The sequence below is a fragment of the Hoplias malabaricus genome, chromosome 12 (assembly GCF_029633855.1).
Source record: "Hoplias malabaricus isolate fHopMal1 chromosome 12, fHopMal1.hap1, whole genome shotgun sequence".
Classification (NCBI taxonomy): domain Eukaryota; kingdom Metazoa; phylum Chordata; class Actinopteri; order Characiformes; family Erythrinidae; genus Hoplias; species Hoplias malabaricus.
In genome coordinates, this window is record NC_089811.1 from 5,351,340 (window position 1) to 5,379,291 (window position 27,952).

The window sequence follows — 27,952 nt, forward strand, 5'->3', positions numbered from 1 at the left end:
CTGAAAATGGACGTCTGTACAAAAGTCTTTGCAGATTCTTCTGTAATCGACGTGCAGGCGGCACTTTGAAATGTCAGACGTAGAGGCGCTCTGTAACCCCTGACTGAGTACAGAGAGGAGGAGAACTCATAACACAACAGTCCTAGGCTTTTCAGAGCTCAGGTTTGGGGTGAGATGGGACGGAAGGAGGATAGAAAAGGACAGGGGATAGAGGCAGTGGAGAAAGACACCCATCCTGTCTGACCTGATGCTAAAGAAAGACCAGCTTATCCCACCCACTCTGCAGTACCAGCTTCAGAACTGGGGGTCCTGCTCTTTGTATATACACTGCTGTGTTTATATACACACCTCTTTGTTTATATACTGCTCTCAGCTTATACACTTCTTTGTTTACATACTTATATTTGATTGTATTCTCTTTGTTTATCTGTTCACGCACTACTTTTTGTTTACACTGCTCTGTTTAGACATTGACATTTGTTATACGTATATTTGATTGTACACTGCTCTTTGTTCATAAACAAGCTGTTTATACTGCTTTCTGTTTATACATTGCTCATTGTTCTTTGTTTATATATTTATATGTTTGTATGATTTGTATTTATGTACTCATCTTTGTTTGTATGCTGCTGTTTGATTATACACTGCTCTCTGTTTATATACTGTTTTTTATTTACATTCTGACCTTTGCATATATATTACTCTTTGTTTACACTCTGCTCTTTGTTTATACACAGTGGAACCTCTACCTACGAACTGGATTCGTTCCGTGACCCGGTTTGTAAGTGGAAAAGTTCGTTTCTCGAGTTAATTTTCTCCATTTAAAATAATGGAAAAGCAATTAACGGGTTCCAGCCCTCACCCCGAAAGTCACCCTTTTTGCACTGATATATGTTTACAACACTCTCAGATTAGTAAAAAAAATACATGTAGCGTTACTAAAAATAAAAGAGAATTACAGTGGTAACAGTAATAAAAAAGAAATAAAGTTGTAAGTGGTTACACATCGCTACCTTGAAGACGTGATGACTGGCTGGAGGAGTAACACAGGCACTGGCCGTATGACGGGAGGTGGGGGGGGGGTGGAATAACGGAGAATAGGTGGTGAATGTGGGGAGACGAAGCGTAGATACGGCTTAACGAATTCGGCACGAATTTCGATGTCTGCTATTTACACTAATGCTAAATTGCTAAAGCTACAATGTGCTAATCTTAAAAGCTCACTCAAGTCTGGGCGCTGGGAGACTCGCCTATTGGGGTCAGTGGCCATTTCAAGCTGCCGACTCGGCGGAGGCTCGGGTTCGTTTCTAGAGTCGTGGTTCGTTGGTGGAGGCAAAAAATATTCAAATGCCCGGTTCGTATCTCGGAAAGTTCGTTAGTAGAGGTTCCACTGTGTTTGTATTTGTTTGTATGCTCCTGTGTTTTAATACTTTGTTTATACACTGCTCTTTGTTTATATACTTCTTTTGTTTTTACACAACTTTTTGTATTGTTTCCAAGGCTCAAAGGGAAAGCACCCTCCTCTGCTCTTTGTATACTTACTGCTCTTTGGTATATACATCTCTCTTTCCTTTAATATACTCCTCTTATTTTGTATTCCACTATTTTTAAACACTGCTCTCTGTTTGTTTTGCTTTGGTGTCAAACAGAGGAGGATGGGTTCCTCTTTCATGTCCTGGATCCCTTACGGTTTCCTCCTCGTGCTCTAACCCACTGTTCACACCAGCGGGTGACAAGTCGCTTACATCGCTCCAAGTTGGTCTCTTGCGGGTGTGTTCAAGGCTGCTCTTGTTTTCATGTGTGGGTGTGTACAAGGTCCAAGCTTCAAGGTTCACCAGAGACACACAACAATATCTGCTACTTTCTTTCACACTTTATTTTTTGACGAATTGTCCCCGTATACTGTCGCTGTCTAAAGAAGAACATGTATCTTCAGAATAACTTTATAGAAGAAAAAAAAACTATTTAACTTTCAGTTTTCTATTGGTCCATTCATTTTCACACGTCTGACATCATGAGAGCGTTCATTTAAAAAAACTGTCATTTCTAAAGTGTTTAAATCTACTTAACGTCATTTTAAATTATGAACTGAAGTAGGCAACTAATTACACAATTCTCTCACATTTTCAGTGTACACCATGTGTGTGTCAGAGAAAAAAAGTGGATGCACAATTGTTGGTGCAAAACTGAGGGGATTTATATCGCTTCTGCTTTTATTTGTTGAAGAAATTGCACATAAACAAAATAATGCAATGAATAAAAAGCATTTAGTGTAAATTTGTGGTTGGTGTGGTACAGTGGTAGCACCACTGAGTCCCATGTGAGAGACCTGAGTTCAGTTCCTGGTCTGGACAACCAGTCTGTGCTACTCCAATAAGAACCCATGGGCAAGACTCCTAACACTGCTTTGGCCTACCTGTAACACCAGTAACGTTGTAAGTCGCTCTGGATACAAGGGTCTGCCAAAACGCCATAAATGTAAATGTATTTGTTCTCATTCATTGCAGAGTAACACCCACTTTAGTATTAAGTGTATTTAGCAGTGCCCCGAGGGGTACAGCCATGCCCCTGTAAATTCTCTGTGTGCCCCAATAAAACGTGTTTTCCTGAAACGCCCTGTATATTCCTGTAATGACAACTGACACAGAAGTACAAAAACACTGATATATAACTCATGCATCTGACCTACTGATGTAATATCTATGTCAGGTGACAGTGGTTGTCGTCCTGGCGTTTGGATTTCATGACACTTTCTGGTGACATGTGACATGATGCTGGCAATATGACATAGCCTTCCATGTCACCACAACCCAGTGTCAGGAAAACTAATGTCACCTGACAGAGCTGACAAACACAGCCTTGAAGGCAGACAATGCCTTGATTCATGTCCATGCAGCTTTACGTCAGTTAACAGTAAGGCCTTATGAAGGTGTCATACAGTCTCTGTACATTAAAGCAACAAAGATTCTTTCCTTTACCCTTCTATATTTCTCTCTCTCTCTCTCTCTCTCTCTCTCTCTCTCTCTCTCTCTCTCTCTCTCTCTCTCTCTCTCTCTCTCTCGTAGTTCAAGCTGACCGCTCTGGTCCGCTCTGACCTCTTTGATGCCACTGTCGCATTATCATGTCGTTTTTTTGTTGGTGGCTCTCTGGAGAGGTGTAAAGAGATCGATTAGAGTGTAAGTGATGGTTAAGGAGATAAAGGCTCTTCAGTGCAGTGGGGTGTTGGAGCTCAGGATCAGACCCAGAGGCTTCGCTGCCACAGCTCGAGCCTCCAGAGACTCACACTGCCCGGGATAAAATCAATCTGAACCTGAGAGATTCTGATACTGCTCCATTGATTTTCTGGCAGGCTGCGCACGAACGTTTGTGTGTGTGTGTGTGTGTGTGAAACAGAGGGATTGTTCATGTGTATGCATAAGGAGGTCAAAGTTAAATTATTAACTCAATATGAGTCCACAGAGCTCTGCATAGGCATGAAATCGACCCAGTGGAACAGGCGTGGTGATATGTGTGTAATAATTGTAGGCTGAAATGTAGAGTGGAATGAAATGGTACAGCTACGTATGACTCCCCATACCCGGTGCCCATACCCGGTGCCAGTGTTGACTAGAGAAGTGGGGCATTGTATAAGGCCCTACAACACTGGCTCCTGCCAGTATTTTTGGCCATCAGATCCTAACAGCAATGTTCCAAGGGTAGTACAAAACAAAGCCACTGTAACTAAAACCAGCAAAGCCAGTGTTAACACTAGAAGTGCTAAGCTCTGGTCATTTGACTGCAGTTATGTTTTACAAATTATTGCTTTACACTGGATGGAATTTCAGAGGCTTTCTTACATGACTTCTAGAAATGTCTTCTTTTTTTAAATTGGACTTTAACTTTTTTTTAAATTATTTCTGTGGAGGCTGGTTTAAACTGTTATCGCTCATGTATATGAGACATTGTCAGCAGCCTCCCTCTCACAGGATATTTTAAATCTGTGATTCTCTTTCCTACCAGCAGGTTTTGCAAAGGCTATTGAGACTGATTTAGGGACCACTACTTAATATTTGTATATTTATATTTTTATATATATATAAAGAAAAACATATATAGTTTCCAAAATATATAGTTAAAAGTTATTTAAGAAAACAAATATAAAAGTAAACATAAATAAATATACAAATTAAAAATACATTGTAACTACTCCAATAATGTTAAATAAATATAACAAAATTATCAAACAAGTGTGTAAATAAAGAAACAACAATAAATTGTGATTTCTGTTGGGAAATTAATTACTGTCTGGTCCATGTACTGTTGTTTATGCAACATTCCTTTCAAAAAAAACATTTTTTGAAAAATGTGAAAATAGGCCATCCCCCCAAAGAATTACAATATCTCCCAATCTCTACAGAGGTGCAGGGCTTTTATTTTAACGTGAGGTGTGGTACTGATGTATGGCATGGTGTCTCTACTGAAACCACTGTTCCACTGTAGCACAGCTGGGGGGCTTTATACCCCTTTAGCCTAAGCTTAAGAGAATGCCATTTCATATCGATTTTTTTTTCCAGTGGCCTTAAAATGTTTAGAAGTGTCCTGCACAAGTTTTTTTTTTTTTATGTCTTCCAGATGTTTGGCGTCCACATGAGCAAACTGCTAACACTACCCTGAAGTTAAAGGTCTGTAACGGCTGGTGCTCTGGGTCTGATGGAGGTAGGATGCTGGATGGAGGTGCGGTGTGTGATGTGCGGGTTACTCAGTGCAGTGCTTGGTCTCCAGAGGAGGGACTCGGTAAAATGGAACAATACACAACACTTGAATTATTCACTGGCTTTTTTTTTTTTCAAGATCCACAAATCTCTCTCTCTCTCTCTCTCTCTTTCTCTCTGGAGAAGATCTTAGGTAATAAAGAGTCTGTGCTCTAATTCGGAGCCTCAGTGCTCTTCTCTGCTGACCTGCCAATGGTTATAATCAGCGCTGAAAAATGAATGACGTAAATACGTGGTGAGTGCAAACAGACATCAGAAAGGGTCCAGGTCACTCAAGGCTGCAGTCAGGCAGAGACACACAGAGGTATAAAGAGTTTACACGAGGCTAATGTCAGTGTATCACCTCTCTACCTTTCCCTTTAACTCTCTCGTTTGTATTTCTTTATCTTTCTTTTCTCTGGCTGTTGTTCTGTCGCTCTCTTTCTTTATCTCGCTCCTTCCTGATCCCTCCTCCTTTGTTATTGTTCTTTCTTTTCTTTAATTCCTCTCTTTTCCTGACTATTTTTTTAAAACTCTCTTTTTCAAACTTGTTCCCACTCACTTTATTATTTTCCTCCTCCTTTCCACTCTTCCTTGGTCTCATTTGTTTTTTCTTGCTCTTACTTTCCATCTCTCTCCCCTCCCACTTTTTTCCCTTGTTTAATCCCTCTTTCCTTCATCCATTTCTGCCTCTTTTGCCCTGACACTTACCCCTTTCTCAAACCTTCCTACTCTCTTCTTTTTTTTTCCTTGTCTGACTTTAACTCTTACCTCAGTTTGTCTATTTTTTTCTCTCTTCCTTTTTCCCAGTCACTGTCTTTCTTTCTTTATCTCTCTTAGTTTCTTTCTTCCTGTGTTCCTTCCTTCTTTCTTACTCTCCCCTCCACGTCTCTCTCTCTCTCTATTTCTCTCTCTCTCTCTCTCTCTCTCTCTCTCTCTCTCTCTCTCTCTCTCTCTCTCTCTCTCTCTCAGTATGAGAAGTGTCCTGCTGTAATAATAATAAAGACTTGCCGGTGCCCTCGTCTCTTGTGGAGGAGTCTAATAAGCGGCCGGAGCAGCTGCTGCCATTTCGGACGCTGCCCTGGGGGCAGGAGAGGAGCGGGGTTGTAGTTTGTGCTCGGCCATTCGAGCGGCCAATCAACAGCGTGGGGAGCAGGGGAGTGTGGGTAATGCCAGGACCAGGCACTTACATTAAGGTGTGGAGCCTGAGCAGGAGGCTGGATAATAACAGTGATCGGGTAGAGGAAGAGAGAGAGAGAGAGAGAGAGAGAGAGAGAGAGAGAGAGAGAGAGAGAGAGAGAGAGAGAGAGAGAGAGTGAGAGAGAGGAGTGCCCAGGAGCCACTAACATTTCCACTCCATTCACCATTAACCAAGAGAGGAAGTAGTACAGAGATACAGCTCCATTCATTCAGCACCTTTCCACCCATTACTGCAACTCCTCTGACTGAACTACACACCAGATCAGGGGCAGTACCTCTCCTCTTTAATACCACACTAAAACATTGATGTTTCTGCCTTTAAACCTACTCTACTTCTTTAATAAAGTGATTCCCAAAAAAGCTACGACCGTATTCAATATAGAACATAAACGACAAGATCAACCAAAACTGACCGTATTTCCATTTTCAGAAAGTCTACAAACTGCCACAGTGCCTTTGACAATAAAGTCCTGATTTGCGTGAGAAATTCCATTCATTTCAAGAAGTCATTCCACATTGGGGGGATATTCAGAGCGAATATATTTCGCCTGCAAATGTGTGTGTCGACTTTGGTGACCATTGGTGACCACTGACACGCCAATTCACATCCCCTAGCATTAGCGCTGCTGCTCTGGCTGTGTGACCTCAGTCACACTCCTCTGTGTCTGCTGTGTCTGAGCCAACATGGAAGACTCTTAAACAGATTTCAAAAACATAGCAGAAGCGTAAGTCACAGTAAAAGCAGAGCTAACAAAACACTTCCTTGAGAACTTCCTTCTACACTCGTTTCAAAATGTGGAACTGCTGAACCAACATGGAGGACAGTTTACGGGCCAGATTTCTGGTCCCACTCGTAGCCACGAGCAAAAACCCAGTGCGAGTGTGAGCTTAAGTGTAGCATTGAGCTCAATATACTGTGGATGCTGGGACATTTTTCCCAAGCAGTCACAACCAAAGGCTGCTCTCCAACAGAGCTGTGCTGTGCTCAGTGGTTGATCACATGAGCCCTGATGTGAGGCTGGGAATCCTGCACAGCTGGCAACTGATGAGGTCATCTAGCTCCACTTCAAGATCAAGAGAGCAAGTGCCTCACAGCTCAGACAGGTTAGTGGCTTCAAGCTCTGAAGTACAGGGTACAGTACAGTTTATTGATCTCTATGAGTTTGCTTCTCTCTCTCTCTCTCTCTCTCTCTCTCTCTCTCTCTCTTGTTTTTTTCTAGTCCTTTTCCCACAGTCATTGGGCAGTGCATCACATGAAAAAGCAGCAGAACCTGAGAAGAACTCTTCAAATCCAGACGTTCGATCCAGGATCCAGGCCGGGATTTCAAATTGGCCAGCTATTACATTATAGGTACAACTGCTAATCCGCCTGACTGACCTTGTATAGTGTCATACCAGTTAGCCACTTTCAATCCTGGCCTGGAACCTGGATACAAGGTGTAGATTTGAAGGCCACTACCCTGATTATCAAACAGTGGCGGATGCTGGTCTTTCAAGGAGGGGAAGCTCAATTTCGGCCTACATCATAAAATGTGTCGGTTTATTTATACGTAAATTCTACCCTCCGTTCCTTTTCAAGAAAATGATCTGTGACCCTGTCGTACCAACAAGGCGTCTTTTCCAGGGACTTGACTAGTGTCCTCTCAATGGCCAGCAGAGCTAGGCTGCTTAAACGGCCTTGGCCCATGTGAAGTGTGTCCGCCTGTGAGTGCTTTTTGACGGTGGAGGGGCTCAGCAGCATACGCTGGACAGAAACTGCGATAGAAGTCAGAAAGAGTGATAGAAGTCAGTCTCCAAACACAAGCAGCTACAAAGAACTCACCAGAAATAGAAGCTCGATTTGTCGCTAGTCGTTTTTAACAAAGTGAATGCCGCTAAGAGGATTAGGAAAGTCTCCGGTTCAACTCAGAACAAAATGAAAATGTAATGCTCCCACGGATCTTTACACCAAAGGATCGCTGATTCGCTCATTTCGCTGTCAATCAAAAAGGGATTCAGCCTCAGACAGATCATCCAATCATCATGCAGAAGCTGAGCGTCCGGGCCAGCCGAGGCCAGCCCACTGCCCCATAGACCCCCAGAGACGCTGAGTGTCTGATGGGCGGGACAAAGCCCAGCATTTATCCAATGACTCATCTCGTTTCGCTGCATTTCGCTGCTTCACTACTGAACTCTGTGGACGCTCAGCGTCCTCACTGTTTAAAGCACTGTGAAGCTGCGGGAATGATTGAGAGGAAAGCCGCGTCTTTACCAGTGATAAGAAGCTGATTCTGAACAAAAGTTAATCACGTTGTAGTGCATATTTATTCAATGACATGTACACACAACAGTATATATTTGATCACTTATTTTTTGACATTTTAGGGGAAGCTGAGCTTCCCTTGCAGTCTTAGAGCAATCGCCTCTGTTATCAAACTGCCCCTGCTGGTTCCCTTCCCTCACACAGGTAACCTTACAAAAACCCCACAGTCCACATGACGTAAAAGAAAACTCAAATAATCAAACCAGGCCCACTTCTTCCACTGCCCCAGACTCCAGTTTCAGTGGTGAACAGGTGTGTGCTTGGGCACTATGACTAGCCTACACCTAATCAGCTCTATGCATTGTGTATTCAAATTAATATATAATACTGCCTCTTCTACTCACACAATCAACAAAAGATTGGTGTTGGAAGCTTGGAATCTTTCAACAGAAATGTTCTGCTTGTTTCAATGAGCTACGAGAGAAAGAGAGTTAAATAATAACTGATAAATCAAGTTTCAAAGCAAACACATCATAAGGAACCAGTGCGCATTAGTGGAAATATACATTTTTTTGTGTTGTTTAGAGAACAATGGCAAAAAAAAATGAATGTACAAATGATTCATCATGAGGTGGGGGAAAGGTGTAGAGTGCACGCACAAAAACACACTATTTTTACAGATAGAACAGGTACAAAATAATTACATATAATTTCTTAGCCTGGGGGAGGGGTGCACACTGCATAATTGTGAGGCAAAGATCAGGAGGAAGCTTTGTACTGGACAGTCTCAGGCTGACTATGACTTTGGCTAAAAAGCGCTTAACTTCAAAGACCAAAGAACAGTGACTTTAAAATAAAAAGTAGAGCAAAACTTTGTCAGCAGTTTCTTTGTAGCACATCATGTGAATGCTGCATAATTCATATATAAGCACTGCATATCATAGCTATGAAGTAACAGTTCATTACAAATATGCACTGGTTTGCAAACCATTCTGTAAAATCAGGTGCTAAACGAAGTAGACGTTGAATGGACATTACCACTGTTGCATTCATTTGTGTGTGTGTGTGTGTGTGTGTGTGTGTGTGTGTGTGTGTGTGTGTGTTAGTGTCAGGTAGTACTGTAGTATTGTAGAGTGTCTTTGTTGGCAAAGCTACCTACCAGCTGTCCATCTGCTTTGGTGCTGTTTATGTCCAGTATTAACCTACAGCTTTTATTTGCTATTATCATTTTTAAGACTTTGGACATTAACTCAAATGGACATTGATTGGTAGGATGTTAAGCAGAGCATGACTGTGTTTATAAACAGCTGTTAAACAGCTAACAACGCATGGGCCTATAAGACTGTTATTAAGCAGTCATAATAATGGGACTTCTATATAAAACAGGTTAATAAAAAAGACGCTTCGAAACAAATAATACTCTGGAAAAAGTGCACAAAAACACATACCATATTATAGATTAAAGGTATTCAAGTTTTCAACTGAGCTCAATTACAGCATTATTAACTAGAACTCTGTCTTATAAGCTTTTATAACAGTGTTATAAACAAATGAAACTGAGCCCTTAAACATAAGAAATATCGTATTTATTTTAAATTTGTCTTTATGAGCACCATTCTGTGGATACTGAAATAAGATATTTGTTAAATCATCAGGTATCGATTTCTAAATATGTGAATCATGGCTTTTAAATGTGTTATAATTCATATTAAATGTTACCCAAGTCTCTGTAACTATTGTTTATTAATACTGACCCTCTTCTTGACATAAATGCAATGCAGTGAAACATATCGGACGTTTAGTTTGATCGCCCTGACAAAGAAGGGAGGACGGAGCAGAATAAACTGCCTGAAGCACATGAGCAGTGCCATATAACTTAGGACTCAGCAGTTAGCTTTACAGAGAAGCCCAGATGAGGCAAAGCCCAGCAGAGAGTTGGGCACAAAACTGCTGGTACTTTTCTCCACTTCTCTTCTAATAGTTCAATTCAAACTGTGGGTGTTTTCTAATGAAGAGAGTGGCACTCTGGGAGATTTGCTGATTGGCTGTTTTGCTGAGAATTCAACTCTCTGCACAGTTTCTTCTCTAATATGTTCACATCATCACTTTCTCTTAGATTACTTGCTGTGGAAGACCACTAACATGGTTCCTTTTCTTCCACAGAGAAGCAGTTGCTAGCCGTGGTCCTGGAGCACAACTTGGCCTTGACATTTTTGATATTTCCACTACTCTAACATAGTCCTACACCCCATAGTGTATCTGGTGCTTACAAACCCAACAGAAAATATGAAGTGCTCCTTTATGATCAGTGAAGCTGAGAGAACGGGCAATGGACATTATAGATACTGCACTGATTCCATACACCATTGTCTTTAGATTAAAGAACTGGATCAGGATCAGGACTGGAACTGTGCTGATAATAGTCTCTTAAAGTATCTTCAGCACAGATTTGCGCTATTAAAAGTCCAGCTGTATTTCTGCTAATTTTAAAGCTGCCAGCGTTTGTGGAAAAAAGGCACACAGCCAAGAGTGGGCAAGGTTACTCACAGCTACTGTGAGATTCAAGGGTTTGAATCAGAAGCTGTTTATATTGTGACACTTCAGTGGCTGGATAGGTTTAAGAGCGCACTGAAGATGAATGGCTACTTCAAAATACTCTGTGCCACTCCATAGTCACGGACAATGTGATTTCACAACAATGTGGTGAAGAATTTACAGTGGAAATATTGTCAAAATATAATAAAATAAATGATATATATAAAACATAGAGCTATAAGTGTGAGTGTTTTGGAGTGTGGGTGCATAGCTGTGCTGAACAGGTTCCCCATTGGCTAAAAAAGTCTAGGCAACCCACTGCTGTCTTATACGCCCAGGCATCGTTGCTAGGATGTGTGTATTCAATGTGCGCCCCCTCCAGGGTGTATTCCCGCCTTGCGCCCAATGATTCCAGGTAGGCACTGGACCCACTGCGACCCTGAAGTGGATAAGGGTTACAGATAATGAATGAATGAATGAAATAACTGTGGTCTAATACCATTTGGAACGGCCCATTCTGAACAAGGCTGTTTGGACAGGAGGAGAACACTGCTGTGGTGTTGAGCCTTGTGGTATTTTGACCAAAGCAGGTCACAGACACTTCATTAAGAGCCCAGAATTGTGTTCACTTGGGTCCCCTTTAGGTTGAGCAATGATTAGATTCAGCTTTATTTACGTACTGGAAATAATCCAGCTTTACTGACAACCCTCTGGAATCTAATGTTCATTGATGGATGCAGGGTCATGCATGCACAAATGTGATTCGAAGAAAATGACACATTACCCCACCACCGAGCACTTTGTAAGCACCAAACTAAGCTAATCAGAGAGTGTGCTGATGCTAGCAGGATCTAATTAAATCTGTTGTAACACCATTCCCCACCTCTGCAAATCAGAAACCTGCACTTTCTACAAACACAAAAGGCCTCACCTCTTCTCTCAGGCTGTTTGAGCCGTGCTGGCAGTTTGACCTTGCCTTGTCACTCTAAACAAGCTCCTGCCATTTCCCTCCAAAACAAGCCCGCTGGGTTTTATAGCTCTAATTCCAGCTGCAATTATTCAGACAGACTGCCTTTCAGCGCTCTGCAATCACACGGCCCTAACTCCAGGAAAAAAAAAATATTCAATCACATATCAAATACATATTCATGTGTTTCTCACCCAACTCAAAGACTTATTTACTCCTAAAGCCCTCAACTATCCCCACACAGGTGACTTCCCACAGAAATCCATCCCTCCTGAATGCTGACTTTTATGAAGGAGTAAGGCGTTTTCATTTCTTCATAAAATGGTACTTAAAGGGGGTCGTGCACTTGTCTCGAATACATCTAATTTAAAATATAAATCATCATCATCATCATCATCATCTAATCTGCTTATCCATTTCAGGGTTGTGGTAAATATAAATAATATATAATGTAAAATGCATATATTATTGCAGCCTTCACTGCTGTGTTTTCAGTGGAATACAACTTTTAAAATCCTTAGATTTGACTTTTTGTTATTATGATTATTTAAAGACTTTTATTATGAAAGATGTGAACATGGGCGGCGCGGTGGCGCAGCAGGTAGTGTCGCAGTCACACAGCTCCAGGGGTCTGGAGGTTGTGGGTTCGATTCCCGCTCCGGGTGACTGTCTGTGAGGAGTGTGGTGTGTTCTCCCTGTGTCTGCGTGGGTTTACTCCGGGTGACTGTCTGTGAGGAGTGTGGTGTGTTCTCCCTGTGTCTGCGTGGGTTTCCTCCGGGTGCTCCAGTTTCCTCCCACAGTCCAAAAACACACGTTGGTAGGTGGATTGGCGACTCAAAAGTGTGCGTAGGTGTGAATGTGTGTGTGTGTGTGTGTGTGTGTTGCCCTGTGAAGGACTGGCGCCCCCTCCAGGGTGTATTCTTGCCCAATGATTCCAGGTAGGCTCTGGACCCACCGCGACCCTGACGTGGATAAGGGTTACAGACAATGAAGATGTGAACATTTTGTTGACAAATATAAATGAAAAACGTTGCAACTGAACAAAGCTTTTGATTACGTTCTGTTTCTGATACCAGGGCAACACACACTCAACCATTTACACACACTCACACCTGTGGACAATTTCTAACACTACAAATGTATTATTGCACTGTGGGAGGAAACCCACACAGACACAGGGAGAACCCGGCACACTCCAGACGCACAGTGGCCTGGAGCTGTGTGACTGTGACTGTACCTGTAGTGCCACCATGCTGCCGCTAAAGATTTAGTACACTCTCGTAAACAAAGCATGGCTGGGTAAGCTACACGAAGTACTCTCAGATACTAAATAACACAAGTTTGTAAAGACATTTGGACAAGGAACTTAAAGGCTACATTCACTTTAAAAATATAGCTTTAGAAGTAAAACAATCTTTTTTACGCTAGCTGTCAGACTGAGATATTGCCCCCTTGTTCTATATGGTTTACTTTCTCAATATTCAGTTTGATTTTATTTATAGAGCACATTTTAAAGCTGGTGTTGTTCAAAAAAGCAGCTTTACAGAATTCAGGGTCCTAGCCCCAAGTGATCATTGCTGAGGCGACAGTGGAAGGAAAAGGAAGAAACATTAAGAGGAACCAAGACTCAAAGGGGATCCACCGTCCTCCTTCGGTCGACAGCAGAGCAAAACAAACCAAAAGCAGATTATAAAAAAAGAGCAGGATGAATGATGTAGAAAGTAAGAATGAACTTCACCACACTTTTACAACACATTTTCACAAGAAGGTTTTCCTATGGAGATCTATCTCTGCTGCTGCCCTGCTGTGGTGATCACAACCACAACCACAACCACAACCATCGCTCTCACCAGTCGCTCACATCAAAGCGGAGTATTTCATACCTGTGAGATTCTTGAGGCCGAGCTGCCGCAGGCCGAAGTTTCCGTCGCGGCGGTAGTTGAGGAAGATGGCGAGTGCGTAGCGATCCTCGTAGAGTCTCGTTCCCCGGATGATCCGCAGGTTCTCCAGTGGCAGATAGTCAAACTGATTCAGAGCCACCAGGACATACCCCGTCACCTCCCGGATCGACTGCAGGTGGGAAGAACAGCAAGGTCAGTCAAAACTGCAGGTGACGTGTTCTATTATTATTATTGTTTTTTTTTACTCATTGAGTGCTCCACACACTTCCTAGCTCCCCACCACTGCAAAACTGAGGGTAGCAAAGGACATCTGAACATGCTTGAAGATCTTCATTATGCCTGTAACTCTAAGCCTAGGCTCCAGTAAGTTAGAACCATCAGGTTTGTCTCCTGTGAAACATTCTCCTACACTGTCAGAAAACAAGGTACAGTACAGGTACATCATAGCCACTAAAGGTAAATTTAGCTTTAAAGCTACAGCAGTGGTTTTCAAGTCTAGTTGTGTTCCTTAAAGATACATTACATTCTCTTTAAGTTAATATTCAATAGATTTCATTTTAGAACAGTGTAAAATAAAAAAAATATATATATGTCCTGGATGAAATACATTTCATTCATTCATTCATTATCTCATTGGGCACAAGGCGGGAATACACCCTGGAGGGGGCAACACACACACACACACACACACACATTCACTCACGGACATTTTTGAGTCACCAATCCACCTACAAACATGTGTTTTTGGACTGTGGGAGGAAACCAGAGCACCTGAAGGAAACCCACGCAGACACAGGGAGAACACACCACACTCCTCACAGACAGTCACCCGGAGGAAACCCACGCAGACACAGGGAGAACTCACCACACTCCTCACAGACAGTCACCTGGAGGAAACCCACGCAGACACAGGGAGAACACACCACACTCCTCACAGACAGTCACCCGGAGGAAACCCACACAGACACAGGGAGAACACACCAAACTCCTCACAGATAGTCACCCAGAGGAAACCCACGCAGACACAGGGAGAACACTCCACACTCCTCACAGACAGTCACCCGGAGCGGGAATCGAACCCACAACCTCGAGGCCCCTGGAGCTGTGTGACTGCGACACCTACCTGCTGCGCCACCGTGCTGCCCCGGATGAAATACATGTGTGAAACAAATACAGAATATGTGCTAGTTTTCGAAGTATATGTACCTGTCAATATTGATGAAACGCGGACACGCAGCAAAAACTAGCTTTTTGCAAAATCGCATTAGGAAGCATGTTTACTTTTACTTGATTTACAACAGGGGCTCATAAAAAATGTGAAAACACTCCTCGGCTTCGTGGCCGACAAAAGACCCCAGTGAGAGCTGGATGGTGCAACAAGGGAAAAAAAAAATAAATAAAAAAAAACACTAATATGTCTGGACTGATGAACTATGCTGTTTTCAGTCCTAAAACACAACAACAACAACAACAACAACAACAACAACATGTGAATACATAATGAGTAAACAGTGCTTAAAAATTGCCATTGTTGTAGTTTCCAAAGCTTGATGTTCTCATTAGAGACAGTTTTTTTTTGCAGCGTCTCCGGCTACATTTCAAGGGGAGCCGCTGTAGTGGAAAACCAACCAAGTACCAGGTCCCCAAACGCGGAAAAGTGCCATAATACAGCACCAATTAGCGCTGTGACTTGCTTCAAACCACATCACACTTTTAACTAATCTCTGATACATGTGCTTTTGTGGTTTCTGACCCTGATGTAGCGCTATCTGCGAAAACAGACAGGAGTAGCTAAGAGCAGCAGCGGTAGCAAACTTCCATTATATAAATTTTAACCAAAACAACAAGAAACGAGACACGCTAGAGTGAACTCTGATAATGAACATGACCTTGGGGATTCTTCAACACACACTGAGCACAGATTGTACCAGTGAAATAAAGCACATTCCCAGGTTCTGCTGAAACAATTCTCTCTTTCAAGGAAACAAACACACATCCACTTGTCGCATGACATTACTGCGTGCTGTGCCAACAGGGTAACAACCTAATGGACCGTGTCAGGGCACAGTAGAGTAACAATAGCCCCATTTTTTTCTTTTTTTCTTTCTTCTTTTCTTTCCCCGATGCTCATTTGAAAGCTCCCCTATGGGCAGTGGTGTGAGTGGACGATAGTGGGGTGCATGTGGGTCAGGGCAGTGGGAGGGCACAAGCAGCTGCAGGCTGGGGTCATTTGCTCTGCATGCCACTTCTCACAGAATAACTGCAGGGGCCATTCAGACTCAGACAGTCCCACAGTTAGGGGTTATTAGAGGAGGACACGCATTTACAAGCAAAACTGGCAATGTATCTCTCATAATGCCTACCTAATATGTTTATTTTATCCCTTTAACAACTGCAATATAATTTGGATTAAGGCACATGCCTGAATGACAGAAATATGGCGACATAACTAGAGTCAGAGAAATGAGACTGAGCCATTATAGCAACAAGCAACCTTTATTTAGCACCCTTACAAGGGCACTAGGCAGAAAGGAGCAAGTGTACAAGCTGCCATCCCCCAACACTAAAGCATGCACACCCTGAACTAACCAAAAGGGCAGCCGCTGAGCATGCTGGGAGCTCCCCCGTGATCTCCTAAGCTCCTCCCACAACAGGCATGGCCACAATATAATTGAGTAACATTTATGATTATTTATAATGATATATAATGTGCAGATCCATATGTGAAGTGATGTGTCTGTGTGAATATGTTGCTGTGTTTCTGACATCACAGGACGCCTGTGGGCAGAGTCAGCTGTGAGAGTGTGTTATTTTGTGTTGGTGTTGGTCAGTGGCAGCTGTCACACAGGCTGAGAATCAGCTGGACGAAGCCGTGGAGTGGCAGGTCCAGTCATGCTGCTGTCAGTCTCCTAATGGCCTCAGACACACCAGCTCTCTTTAGCGACCGCACTGGCAGCCTCATCCCAGCACCACAGTCTCATTTATCTCGGTTAATGGCCGGCCCACATGGCTGCTCTAACAGGGATGGCACGGGAGAACGTGCTTGCTGTACTACAAGACCGTCCATGTCTGAATTAAGGCCAGAGAACACCAACCCTGCCAGTCTCACACAGCTCCAACAAATACAAATGGGGTGTTGGTATGATTGTGATTGGGGAGGGGAGTCTCCTTAGTGAACATACATACATATATCTGGACTGGAAATGAATGGTGAGTGGTGATAAATGGTGCAATTTGATGAAGAATCCAAAAACCTCTCAAAAATGTTTGCACATGTTTTAACTAAAAATACTCCTTATAATTACTAACAATTTGTACATTTTATTACATCAAATTTCAGTTATTTTATGTTCACTATGTAAGCTCCCATCCACTTGTGGCACTGTTGCACAAAATCCACTCAAGCTCTTTCTTATGTACCTGAAGAAGTGTTACAGAAACAGTGCTGTATGCGAGAACATTACACAAATGCAAACACTGCTGTTTCTAATCATTTGTTACTTAGTGAGATAAGGTTTAAAGTGTAGGTTTAGGGTTAGTTGTTAGCTATATGTTTATCCAACACCAACAAATCTGATTTTATAAAATTTTGCAGATTAGAGTTAGGTTAAATGTTATCAATAGCATTAGGTAGCACCATGAAGACTTTTTACCCTAAAATTACAGCTTTTCAGCACTGCAGAAACTGCACTATGTGACTTTTGGAGGATGGAAACCACACCCCCTTCTTCCTTCCTGTGGGTTTATGCATGCATATGAACCATCTCTTCCAATGCATGTAATGTCTACAGCCAATCATAAAAAAAAAAAAAATCCAGATTTGCACTAAAAGTAAACTCAAGAAATGTGGAGTCGATTTCTAGGGGATAGTTCAAAGTTGCACAAAGAAACCATGACCTCAGTGGCTGCTCATACTTGCCCCTGCTCAGTTGGAGCAACTATGAGGAATGACCAGACAGATTAAACCACACAAAAACACACCTTCCAGTCTGAACTGCTGATTACACTCCTCACCCTGCTGTAGGCAAGAGCAGTGTGTGTCTGGACTGAGCTGGGCAGTGGTCACTAAAGGATTGTTCTGGTCAGTAGACACACTCAGCTTTGACATTGGCACAGTGCCCACAGAGAAGATGTGGCTTTGGCTTTAGTTCCAACTCCACCAGAGCTCTAAACTACTTCATACAGCCACCATTGCTCACCAAATACCCTACATACATAACAGAGCCTACCAAATACTCTCCATACATACCAAAGCACACCAAATACCCTCCATACATACCAAAGCCCACCAAATACCCTCCATACATACCAGAGCCTACCAAAATACCAAAGCACACCAAATACCCTCCATACATACCAAAGCCTACCAAAATACCAAAGCACACCAAATACCCTCCATACATACCAAAGCCCACCAAATACCCTCCATACATACCAAAGCCCACCAAATACCCTCCATACATACCAGAGCCCACCAAAATACCAAAGCACACCAAATACCCTCTATACATACCAAAGCCCACCAAATACCCTCCATACATACCAGAGCCTACCAAAATACCACAGCACACCAAATACCCTCCATACATACCAAAGCCCACCACATACCCTCCATACATACCAGAGCCCACCAAAATACCAAAGCACACCAAATACCCTCCATACATACCAAAGCCCACCAAATACCCTACATACATACCAGAGCCTACCAAAATACCAAAGCACACCAAATACCCTCCATACATACCAAAGCCCACCAAATACCCTCCATACATACCAAAGCCCACCAAATACCCTCCATACATACCAGAGCCCACCAAAATACCAAAGCACACCAAATACCCTCCATACATACCAAAGCCCACCAAATACCCTCCATACATACCAGAGCCTACCAAAATACCACAGCACACCAAATACCCTCCATACATACCAAAGCCCACCAAATACCCTCCATACATACCAGAGCCCACCAAAATACCAAAGCACACCAAATACCCTCCATACATACCAAAGCCCACCAAATACCCTCCATACATACCAGAGCGTACCAAAATACCAAAGCACACCAAATACCCTCCATACATACCAAAGCCCACCAAATACCCTCCATACATACCAGAGACCACCAAATACTCTCCATACATACCAGGACGTACCAAAATACCAAAGCAAACCAAATACCCTCCATACATACCAAAGCCCACCAAATACCCTCCATACATACCAAAGCCCACCAAATACCCTCTATACATACCAAAGCCCACCAAATACCCTCCATATATACCAAAGCACACCAAATACCCTCTATACATACCAAAGCCCACCAAATACCCTCCACACATACCAAAGCCCACCAAATACCCTCCATACATACCAGAGCCTACCAAAATACCAAAGCACACCAAATACCCTCCATACATATCAGAGCCCACCAAAATATCAAAGCACACCAAATACCCTCCATACATACCAAAGCCCACCAAATTCCCTCCATACATACCAAAGCACACCAAATACCCTCCATACATACCAAAGCCCACCAAATACCCTCCATACATACCAGAGCCTACCAAAATACCACAGCACACCAAATACCCTCCATACATACCAAAGCCCACCAAATACCCTCCATACATACCAGAGCCCACCAAAATACCAAAGCACACCAAATACCCTCCATACATACCAAAGCCCACCAAATACCCTCCATATATACCAGAGACCACCAAATACTCTCCATACATACCAGGACGTACCAAAATACCAAAACACACCAAATACTCTCCATACATACCAAAGCCCACCAAATACCCTCCATACATACCAAAGCCCACCAAATGCCCTCTATACATACCAAAGCCCACCAAATACCCTCCATATATACCAAAGCACACCAAATACCCTCTATACATACCAAAGCCCACCAAATACCCTCCACACATACCAAAGCCCACCAAATACCCTCCATACATACCAGAGCCTACCAAAATACCAAAGCACACCAAATACCCTCCATACATATCAGAGCCCACCAAAATATCAAAGCACACCAAATACCCTCCATACATACCAAAGCCCACCAAATTCCCTCCATACATACCAAAGCACACCAAATACCCTCCATACATACCAAAGTCCACCAAATACTCTCCATACATAGCAGAGCCTACCAAATACCCTCTATACATAGCAGAACCCACCAAATACCCTCCATACATAACAGAGCCTAACAAATACTCTCCATACATAGCAGAGCCCACCAAAATACCAGCGCCCACCAAATACCCTACTAATACACCAAAGCCCATCAGATACTGTACATACATTTCAAAGTACATCAAATAACATACATACATACCCATGCTCCCCAAAGAACCTATATAGAAGATCCGTCTCTCCAAAATAACACTCACCCAACACTAACAAATGTTACCCATTCGTGTACTTTATGTAGTCTTGTGCAGATTGTTTATGTGGCATTAATGTCCTGGAGGAACGTAGTTTAATTACGATGTGTACTGTACCCACTACATGTTTAAAATGACAATTAAAACAACTAGACTTGATTTGGTGTGATAATCCTCCCCTCCTTCCACAGCACATTAGACTCTCCATACCATTAGCAGTTCTGCTGAAATACACTCCATGACCACCAGAGTCTGCCCCATACCCCACACATTCACCACACACCCCTCACTGCCTGCCAAATACCCCTCAATCCCCTCCATCCCGGCCATCGGCCACTCAACCCATCCCAGTTACCTAGCAACCTCAGAAACCTGCTGCCGTTTAAAAGCAGGGGAACAAAAAGGAAGGAAATAGAAAGAGACAGGGGGGAGAAAAAAGTCAACAACAAACAGAGGCATCTTTGTTGTACTTTGCCTAATTTAATTAAAGGATTACTTTGCTAAGATTTCTTTCAGAGCCCATTCGGCAAACTGCATTCACTTTCCTGAAGCATTTATTTATTTTTATTTCTCTCTCTCTCGCTCTCTCTCTCTCTCTCTCTCTCTCTCTCTCTCTCTCTCTCTCTTCTCCTCCAACTAATTTATTTTCAAGTCAGTGGATCAATACATAGCAGCGAGGGAGAGAATGGGGGCACACATCTCTCTCTCTCTCTCTCTCTCTCTCTCTCTCTCTCTCTCTCCCACCGTTTACTCAATAATGAACTGCATAAGTAAAGGAAAACCCCTTGTTGCGATTACGAGCTTAGTTTACAGATAATGGCGAGGCATGGGTACATCTTTTTTTGTTGCATCTACCCTTTAACAAAACATTACACATGGACTTAATGCACAAGTTTTAGAGTGTGTTCTCGCTGGGGAATAACTGACGGATTACCTGCCGGATCTCACACAAGCTGGAGAGCATTACGAAATCTTTTGGGGGTTGTTGCTTGACAGCTAATAAAACTCACTTTGGACCCCATGTGGAAAAGCAACACACTGTGGCTTCTTCCTGGGCTGCAGGTGGAGGTATAGGCACCTCATACCATTGGCATGTCTACCATGTATCTCCTGCTCAAGTGCCCACTGTTATTTATAGGCCGCGGAAGTGGTTTGGAGGGCAGCTGATGTTACTCTTAAATACCAGCCCTGAATGCTTCTTCCAGGTGGATGAGTGGAACCCTCAAAGGGAAAAAAAATGTCATAATGAAGAGCAGGGCAGCCACGTGCAGAACCAGATAAAGCCATGATATAAATGCGATGTGTGTTAATGTGAGGGCTCCATGCAGCTGGCAGGGAGCCCCAGATGCCGCTCAGAAGGGGACGGAAGCAGAGGGACTGAGCAGGGCTGACACTGGACCGAGAAGAAAAGCCAAGCCTCACTTCCTCCAGAGGATCCAGCTAAGAACTCAGCTAATTGAGGTGCAGCATTTGGTTTGAAGAGATAGCGAGATACAAAAACAGCCTTTGTGACCTCCTTTACTCGACTGGCAAGTGAGCTGGTGCACACACTCTAGGGCGGCTTCTGTCAGCCCCCTATCGCAGAGCTCCAGAAGATTGGGAAGCTGCACAACCAGAAAGCGGTACTTGCTTGTGCTCTTTAAATACAAAGCAATGGGCCTAGTTTTCCCAAACCAGTTTAGTATCTGGGTTTTGGGTTGAGACGTACAGTACTGTGCCCTGTATCAGTAACAGTGATGCACAGAGGTGGAGCTGGGACATTTTAAGGAGTTCCGGCGCTGTGTAGGCTACATGTCCTGCTCCTCCCCTTTCAGTGCTGAACATGGGGTGCCCTGTGGTGAGACTCTATTCTCACTATTACAGTTCAGAGCATCACAAATATTTCAAAGCTGTCATTTTAACGTAAATATATTATGCAGTGTTCTATAAACGTGATCTGACTGAAGACATTTAATTGGACGAAAAGTTTAGCACCGCCTACCTAAAACACTCCCTGTGTCCCTGCTGAGAGCTGCTTCAGAGTCAAAAAAGAGAGAGGACACATTTATCCAAATGATTGTTGTTTGGAGTCCAGTTTCCACTATATTTTTAACCTTCCTCTTGTGTTAGGGTCTTGACCGACCTTTTTAGGTTTTAAATGAATACAAGGCCTCCATAAATTTGTTGCTGTATCAAGATTTTTTGACTTTGTCAGGAACTTCTATTTAAAAAAAAATAATAATACAATTTGTTTTATTTGTTATTAAAATTATGGCTTTTTTTTTGTTAGGGTCAATTTCAACCCAGGTTTAATTTTAAATCAGAAAACAAAAACAAGTGCCAAATCTGGACTCATAAACACATTATACACCAACAGCCTACAGCTGGCTCCTCCTACAACCACTCGAGCTTCAGTTAGGGGCTTCTATCTTTGTCTGTTTCACAAAACAAGGAAAGACAGACATGTCCAGACATGTAAGGCCCAGTCAGTTTAGAGTTGGTGTTTTGTATCGTGTACATCTCCAGTTTACAGTTGGCAACAGTGAACAATTAAAACCAATACTTTCATGGATAAGGAACAATAATAAGGTAAACAATAGGTAAGAAACAAATTGATTGATAATTAATTGTTTTTAGGGGGTCTTATGGCTGATTAAAACACAGGTCAAAGCCAACCCATTATCATAAGAGATGGTAACAGAAAGTTAACACAGGAGGAAGGTTAATGTGATGATAGTTTTGGAAGTCTGCTTTCTCTGAAAAACAGGAACCACTGAACACGAGTAAAAACAGTTGCCCTTCACCTAATGTTCTTATCATCTGAAACTGTGGAATTATGAAGTCCAGGTTATTAATGTCTCAGGAAATATTTTGGTGGCGATCAGATCCTAGATAATCTACCTACACAAGGAAATGAATGGAAAATAAGACTCCAGTTTTGGTTTGATAAGATAAGCAATACACATTCTAAAGGAACTTAGTGACAAACCACTTCATCAGAACCCTCAAAATTGTTCTTTTTATTATCTGTAAGCACTTATCCCAGGGTCGCCTTTGTCCAGAGCCCTAGCGGAATTGCACCCTAAAGGAGGCGCCAGTCCTTCACAGGGTGAAGAACCCTCAGTATGATTTTACTAATATGAAATTACACAAGCAAACACAACCTTCCCTTGAACCCATCTCTAAGGGACTCAAAACTGGCCACAACCGAAGCACTTCCTGTCCAGGCCAATGAAAGTCCTGGACACAATCGCTGGACTCTTTTCTCTCTTCCCCATGGCCGAGTTTTGTTGGAGGAAGTGTGCCCGAGAAACAAAAGCTCCTTTCAGCCTCTGAGACGTGCCGCGGCTGGAAATGGAGTCCTTCAGCACTGGACTTCAGAGAGATGGAAGGGGAGAGAATGAGGGATGAAGAGAGAGAGAGAGAGAGAGAGTCAGAGAGAGAGATGGTGAGATGCAGAATGAAAGAGAAATTGCAGGAGAGCGAGGGTGGGATGGAGAGATGGTGATCCTGGAGTCCACAGCAAGCAAAAGGAGTGCAGTCGTGCGGATCACAACCCGTCTCCTGTATATTTTAATGCATAATTAATACTCCACCTGTTCCAGTTCAGAGAGAAAGACTGAGGGAGGGAAACAAGAGAGAGGGGGAGCCCAAGAAACAGAGTGAGAGAGCGAGAGAGCAAGAGAGAAAGAGAGGGAGAGAGAGTCATAAATAAGAAAGAGAGAGGACAGAAAGAGAAAATGAAAGAGAGAACAAGAGTCAATAAAGAAAGCAGAGTCAGAGTGAGAGAGAGAGAGAGAGAGAGAGAGAGAGAGAGAGAGAGAGAGGGAGGGAGGAGAAAATGAGAGTTCTCACATGGAAAAAACAGAGAAAGTGAAGGAGGGAGGGGAAGGAAAGAGAAACCAATTAAGAATAAGAAGAGTGTAATGACACCATTAGCATGTTTGAGAGACTCAGCACCCGTTAGTCTGATTACTACTCATTTACATACATATTGAACTTGTTGGGTGTGAGAGAGGGACAGGTGTCACGTGCCTCACGTCATCTCACGTTCTACTCTTAAGCCGCCACTTCACTTGATCTACATCCAAAGAGCAGGTAAAGTTGCCAAAGTCCGATCTGTTTCTTCATAAATGACACGGATGTATTGTTCGGGTGACTGTGTGAACAGCACAAATCTTACATTTTAGATTTGGATTTGGGCCACTTTCAAATATGGTACTGAATTCATATCTGATTTACAGCAATAAAAGCCAGATCGAACATTTACATCACTCCATGGCCGTTGAGAATGATCCATAGGCTCAGATCCAAAGCGTTTTTCGTTTTGATTTGACGTATTATCTTGTGTGTGAACATATCTTTAGTGATGTTCAAGATATTGTCTCAGTTCTTGTCTATGTTCACACTACAAGGCTGAAGTGACAATATCACATGGTCAAATTAGATTAGAGTCCCTTTCATATGTGCTCCTAGGTCTGATAGGTATCCGATTTCTCAGCATGTGACATAAATGTCAAACGTCAAATCGGATTTCATGAAAATTTGCCAAGAGATTTCACCTCAGTCAACGCCGACAGTAGACAAGAGGTTGATCTGTGTCCCAAATAGTGCCCTATACTCCCTGCACAGTGCACTTCAGGGCACTACTTCTACTGGAAGATGTGAAGTTTATAGCAAATTACAAAAACATGAGTGCAGAAACGTATTTTATGACCTACAGTGTGCACTACACAGGGTGTAAGAAGACATTTGGGACTCCTGAGCACAATGCAATGCATGCAATCTGTTTATCCAGTCGTCTCACAAATAATATGTAACATGATGTAAACAAGATGTAAGCAACTTAAGCGTATCAGTGATTCAGAGAGAGATTTTTTTTTCACATTACGGACAGATACCGGCCACTTACGTTCATGAATGAACAGTCAAGGCAGACAAATCTGCTCTGAGCAAAATAATCAGAATTAATGAATATAGCTTGTGCTCTGGACGTAGCCATCTCAGGTTCTTGAGGTCATAGCTCAGGTGAGTACGCCCTCCTCCTCAGGCCCAGTGGAGCCACACATCTTTGAGAAGGTGCCCTTTTCGCATCAGTCCCAATTCTTCTCTCTTTCATACTTACTTCAAACAGTCACGCTTCGAACCCTCACTGGTTTGATCTCGAGCTGCAGGCAGACTCCGCTTTAAACCATGAGCCTTCACCAAAATACAACAGTTTTATTTTATTACAAACAAAAAAATATACATCGTTTGTATGTGTGTTTTGTGCTCTACTGTGTGTTATGGAGATTATTGACTCGGCTTCATTTACAGTGTGAAGCTCTCATAGGCTTCTGAAGAAGTTGGGTCAATGTGCATGAGGAAGACAAGGGGGATAAAAAAAAAAGTAGGGCACCCTCAAACGTCTAAGTTATTCACATTGTTTTTCTCGCCAAAAGCTTCCTCATGGGCTTTCGCCTGATAAAGGATCTGATTCGAAAAAGGAACATAAGAAGGAATTCTTTAAATCCAGTTAATCAGCCTCTTACATGTTGGAAGGAGACTCCTAGTCCCACAGCAAATCTGCTGGATGTTAATCTAAGACACTACTCAAAGGACCTCTGTTGAAGCCCATGAGCCTGCAGTGACTTTGGTGAAGGCTGGCTTGTTCTCAAAGTGTCCAGTGTGTTGAACACTGGTGTCCAGTGCTCTGTTAGAGACTCACTACCACAGATCTGGCTACAGTCTGGTTCCAGCATGGAGGCCTTGTGATGAGCGCCTCACTTCTGCTTTTGTTGTGGAGCAACATAACGCCCCCAACTGCTAGTGTGATGACCTAGGGAGCCAAACATCGGTCACGCCAAATAGTAATGGGAGGTACACTCAGAGCAGCTCAGAGATGTGCAGGACGTCCTGTTTTCACATGTTGCCTCTCGTAGCAGGGCACCCAACAGGCATTTTTTCAGCAGAATGATGCTGGGGCAAGGGTTTCCTAGGAATGTCTCCACCAGATTCCAACACTCTACATTCAAGCATTTATGGGAACCGCTAGGATGCCAGCTTCGGCAACCTAAGACTGTGCAGGATCTACAGGTCCAGCTGCAATATCTTTGGGCAAATGTGCTAGTGGATGCTGTACAGAACCTGTACAGAACACCACCAGGCCTAACCTTATCCCATTTTGTATCCAGTGAACAAAGAAGCAGTGTTTGTAATAAAGTGGCCAGTGCGTGGACCATCAGGTAATTATAGAATGCCGCTGCTGGATTGAAAGTTTGTGGTGTGTGAAATCTTCAAGCTAATCCAAGGCACTTTTCCAAAGTCTTCCTGAAGAATTCCCCAGTGCCTCATTAGCGAGCTGATATTGCGTTGCTACTAAGGTTAATCAGAGGACAAGGGAGAGGATGCGAAATTGTTCCTTGTGGTGCTGTAACTCAAGCTTACACTTCCGCTCCCTCTTCCTTCAGCTCTCCAATAAAAAGGGCTTTTGTCCGAGACACAAAGGAACGCAGCCTGCTTTTATTCCTCGGCGATCCGAAGAGTGATGTTCCTCGGGCAGGGGCCGGAATGAACAGTGCTGACCTGGGCACCATCCGCACTATCATTACAGTGCCGGGGTGAATGACAGGGGCAATTACTCTGTGGAAGTGAGGTAAAAGAAGAGGACGGTGAGAGATAAGCGTCTAAACAACGGGGGGAGAGATCAGTTATTTCAGAGCTGAGGAATGGCCAAGCAAAAGGAGTGGAGATATCAGTCTTTCCAGAGAGAGAGAGAGAGAGAGAGAGAGAGAGAGAGGATGAGACAACCCTTTAGATGAGAGAAAAAGACAGCCACTTCTGAAAGGATAAACCTGTGGCTCCCAAGTGACACTGACATCATTCCACATACAACCAAACGCCTACTATCTCACAGAGAGCTCTCTACTGAAGTGGAGGGTCTGCCGCTAGCGAATCCCATCACTGATTACAAACCTCTGAGGAGATGTACACTTCTAAACCCATCTGAATATGCATTGAGCTGACATTCCAAACACAGCAATGTCACTTGGACTGTCTATATATCTGCATTAAATGCATTTGGACAGAAATGAGCCGTTTATAATGATTCCAAACCCTTAAACTGTGCTGGTCACCAACTGGACAAATCCCATACTACCGAATACACAACTGAAGACCACCCACTGGGGCCCTGGACATATATTTTCCACAGCAAGCGTTCCAGCTAAGGGAGGTACGTTGGTTCAACAAGTAGTGTCACTGCTCAGAAGAAACCCACACAGACACTGCGAGAACACACAACACTCCTCACAGAGAGTGACCTGGGGTGAGGACTCAACCCAGGGCCCTGAGACCCCGGAGCTGTAAGATAGCACTTGCCTTGACACTGTGCCACAGAGTGTGTTCTTAACCGACGGAAACTATGACTACAGCTGACCTTAGTCTGACCTTAGTCCAGGGACTTGGTTCGTGGCGAATGTATAGCATTAAAGCTGTCTTGCTAATTCACCATCAGAGACTAAAATTAAGCTTAAACCCTTCACAGAAAACAAGCCGCAAGATAATGCTCAGAGAAGGTGGGTCGTGAATGGGAGGTGAATCCTCGGAGACACTGTGGAGCCAAAACTCCATTTGCTAAATTCTTCTGGCTCACGTCTTTGGAGCATTACATAGAGAGTAATTGAGGACATCTCTACAGGTCTGAAACCCACATTCGAGCCCTTTATCTGTGTGTGTGTGTGTGTGTGTGTGTGTGTGTGTCAGTCACAGGTGTGGAGCTCATTACAGGATGATTCTGCTCACTTCGATTGAATGGGTGGTCCCTTTGGATCTCCCACACTTTCATCTCACAGTCGGAGGGCTGGAATATGTGTGTGTCTGTTTCTCGCTCACAGAGGACTGTACGAATGTGTGTTTTGTGTGTGTGTATGCGTGCATATGTGCATGCGTGTGTGTGTGTGTGTGTGTGTGTGTGCAGAGCTCTTACAGAGATGTAACACTTTTGAATG

The 27,952-nt window shown here is 43.2% G+C and overlaps 1 pseudogene; it reads right to left on the reverse strand.

The window, feature by feature from the left end:
- Positions 1 to 27,952, reverse strand: part of LOC136710951 (receptor tyrosine-protein kinase erbB-4-like) — a 361,050-nt pseudogene that overhangs the window by 85,449 nt on the left and 247,649 nt on the right.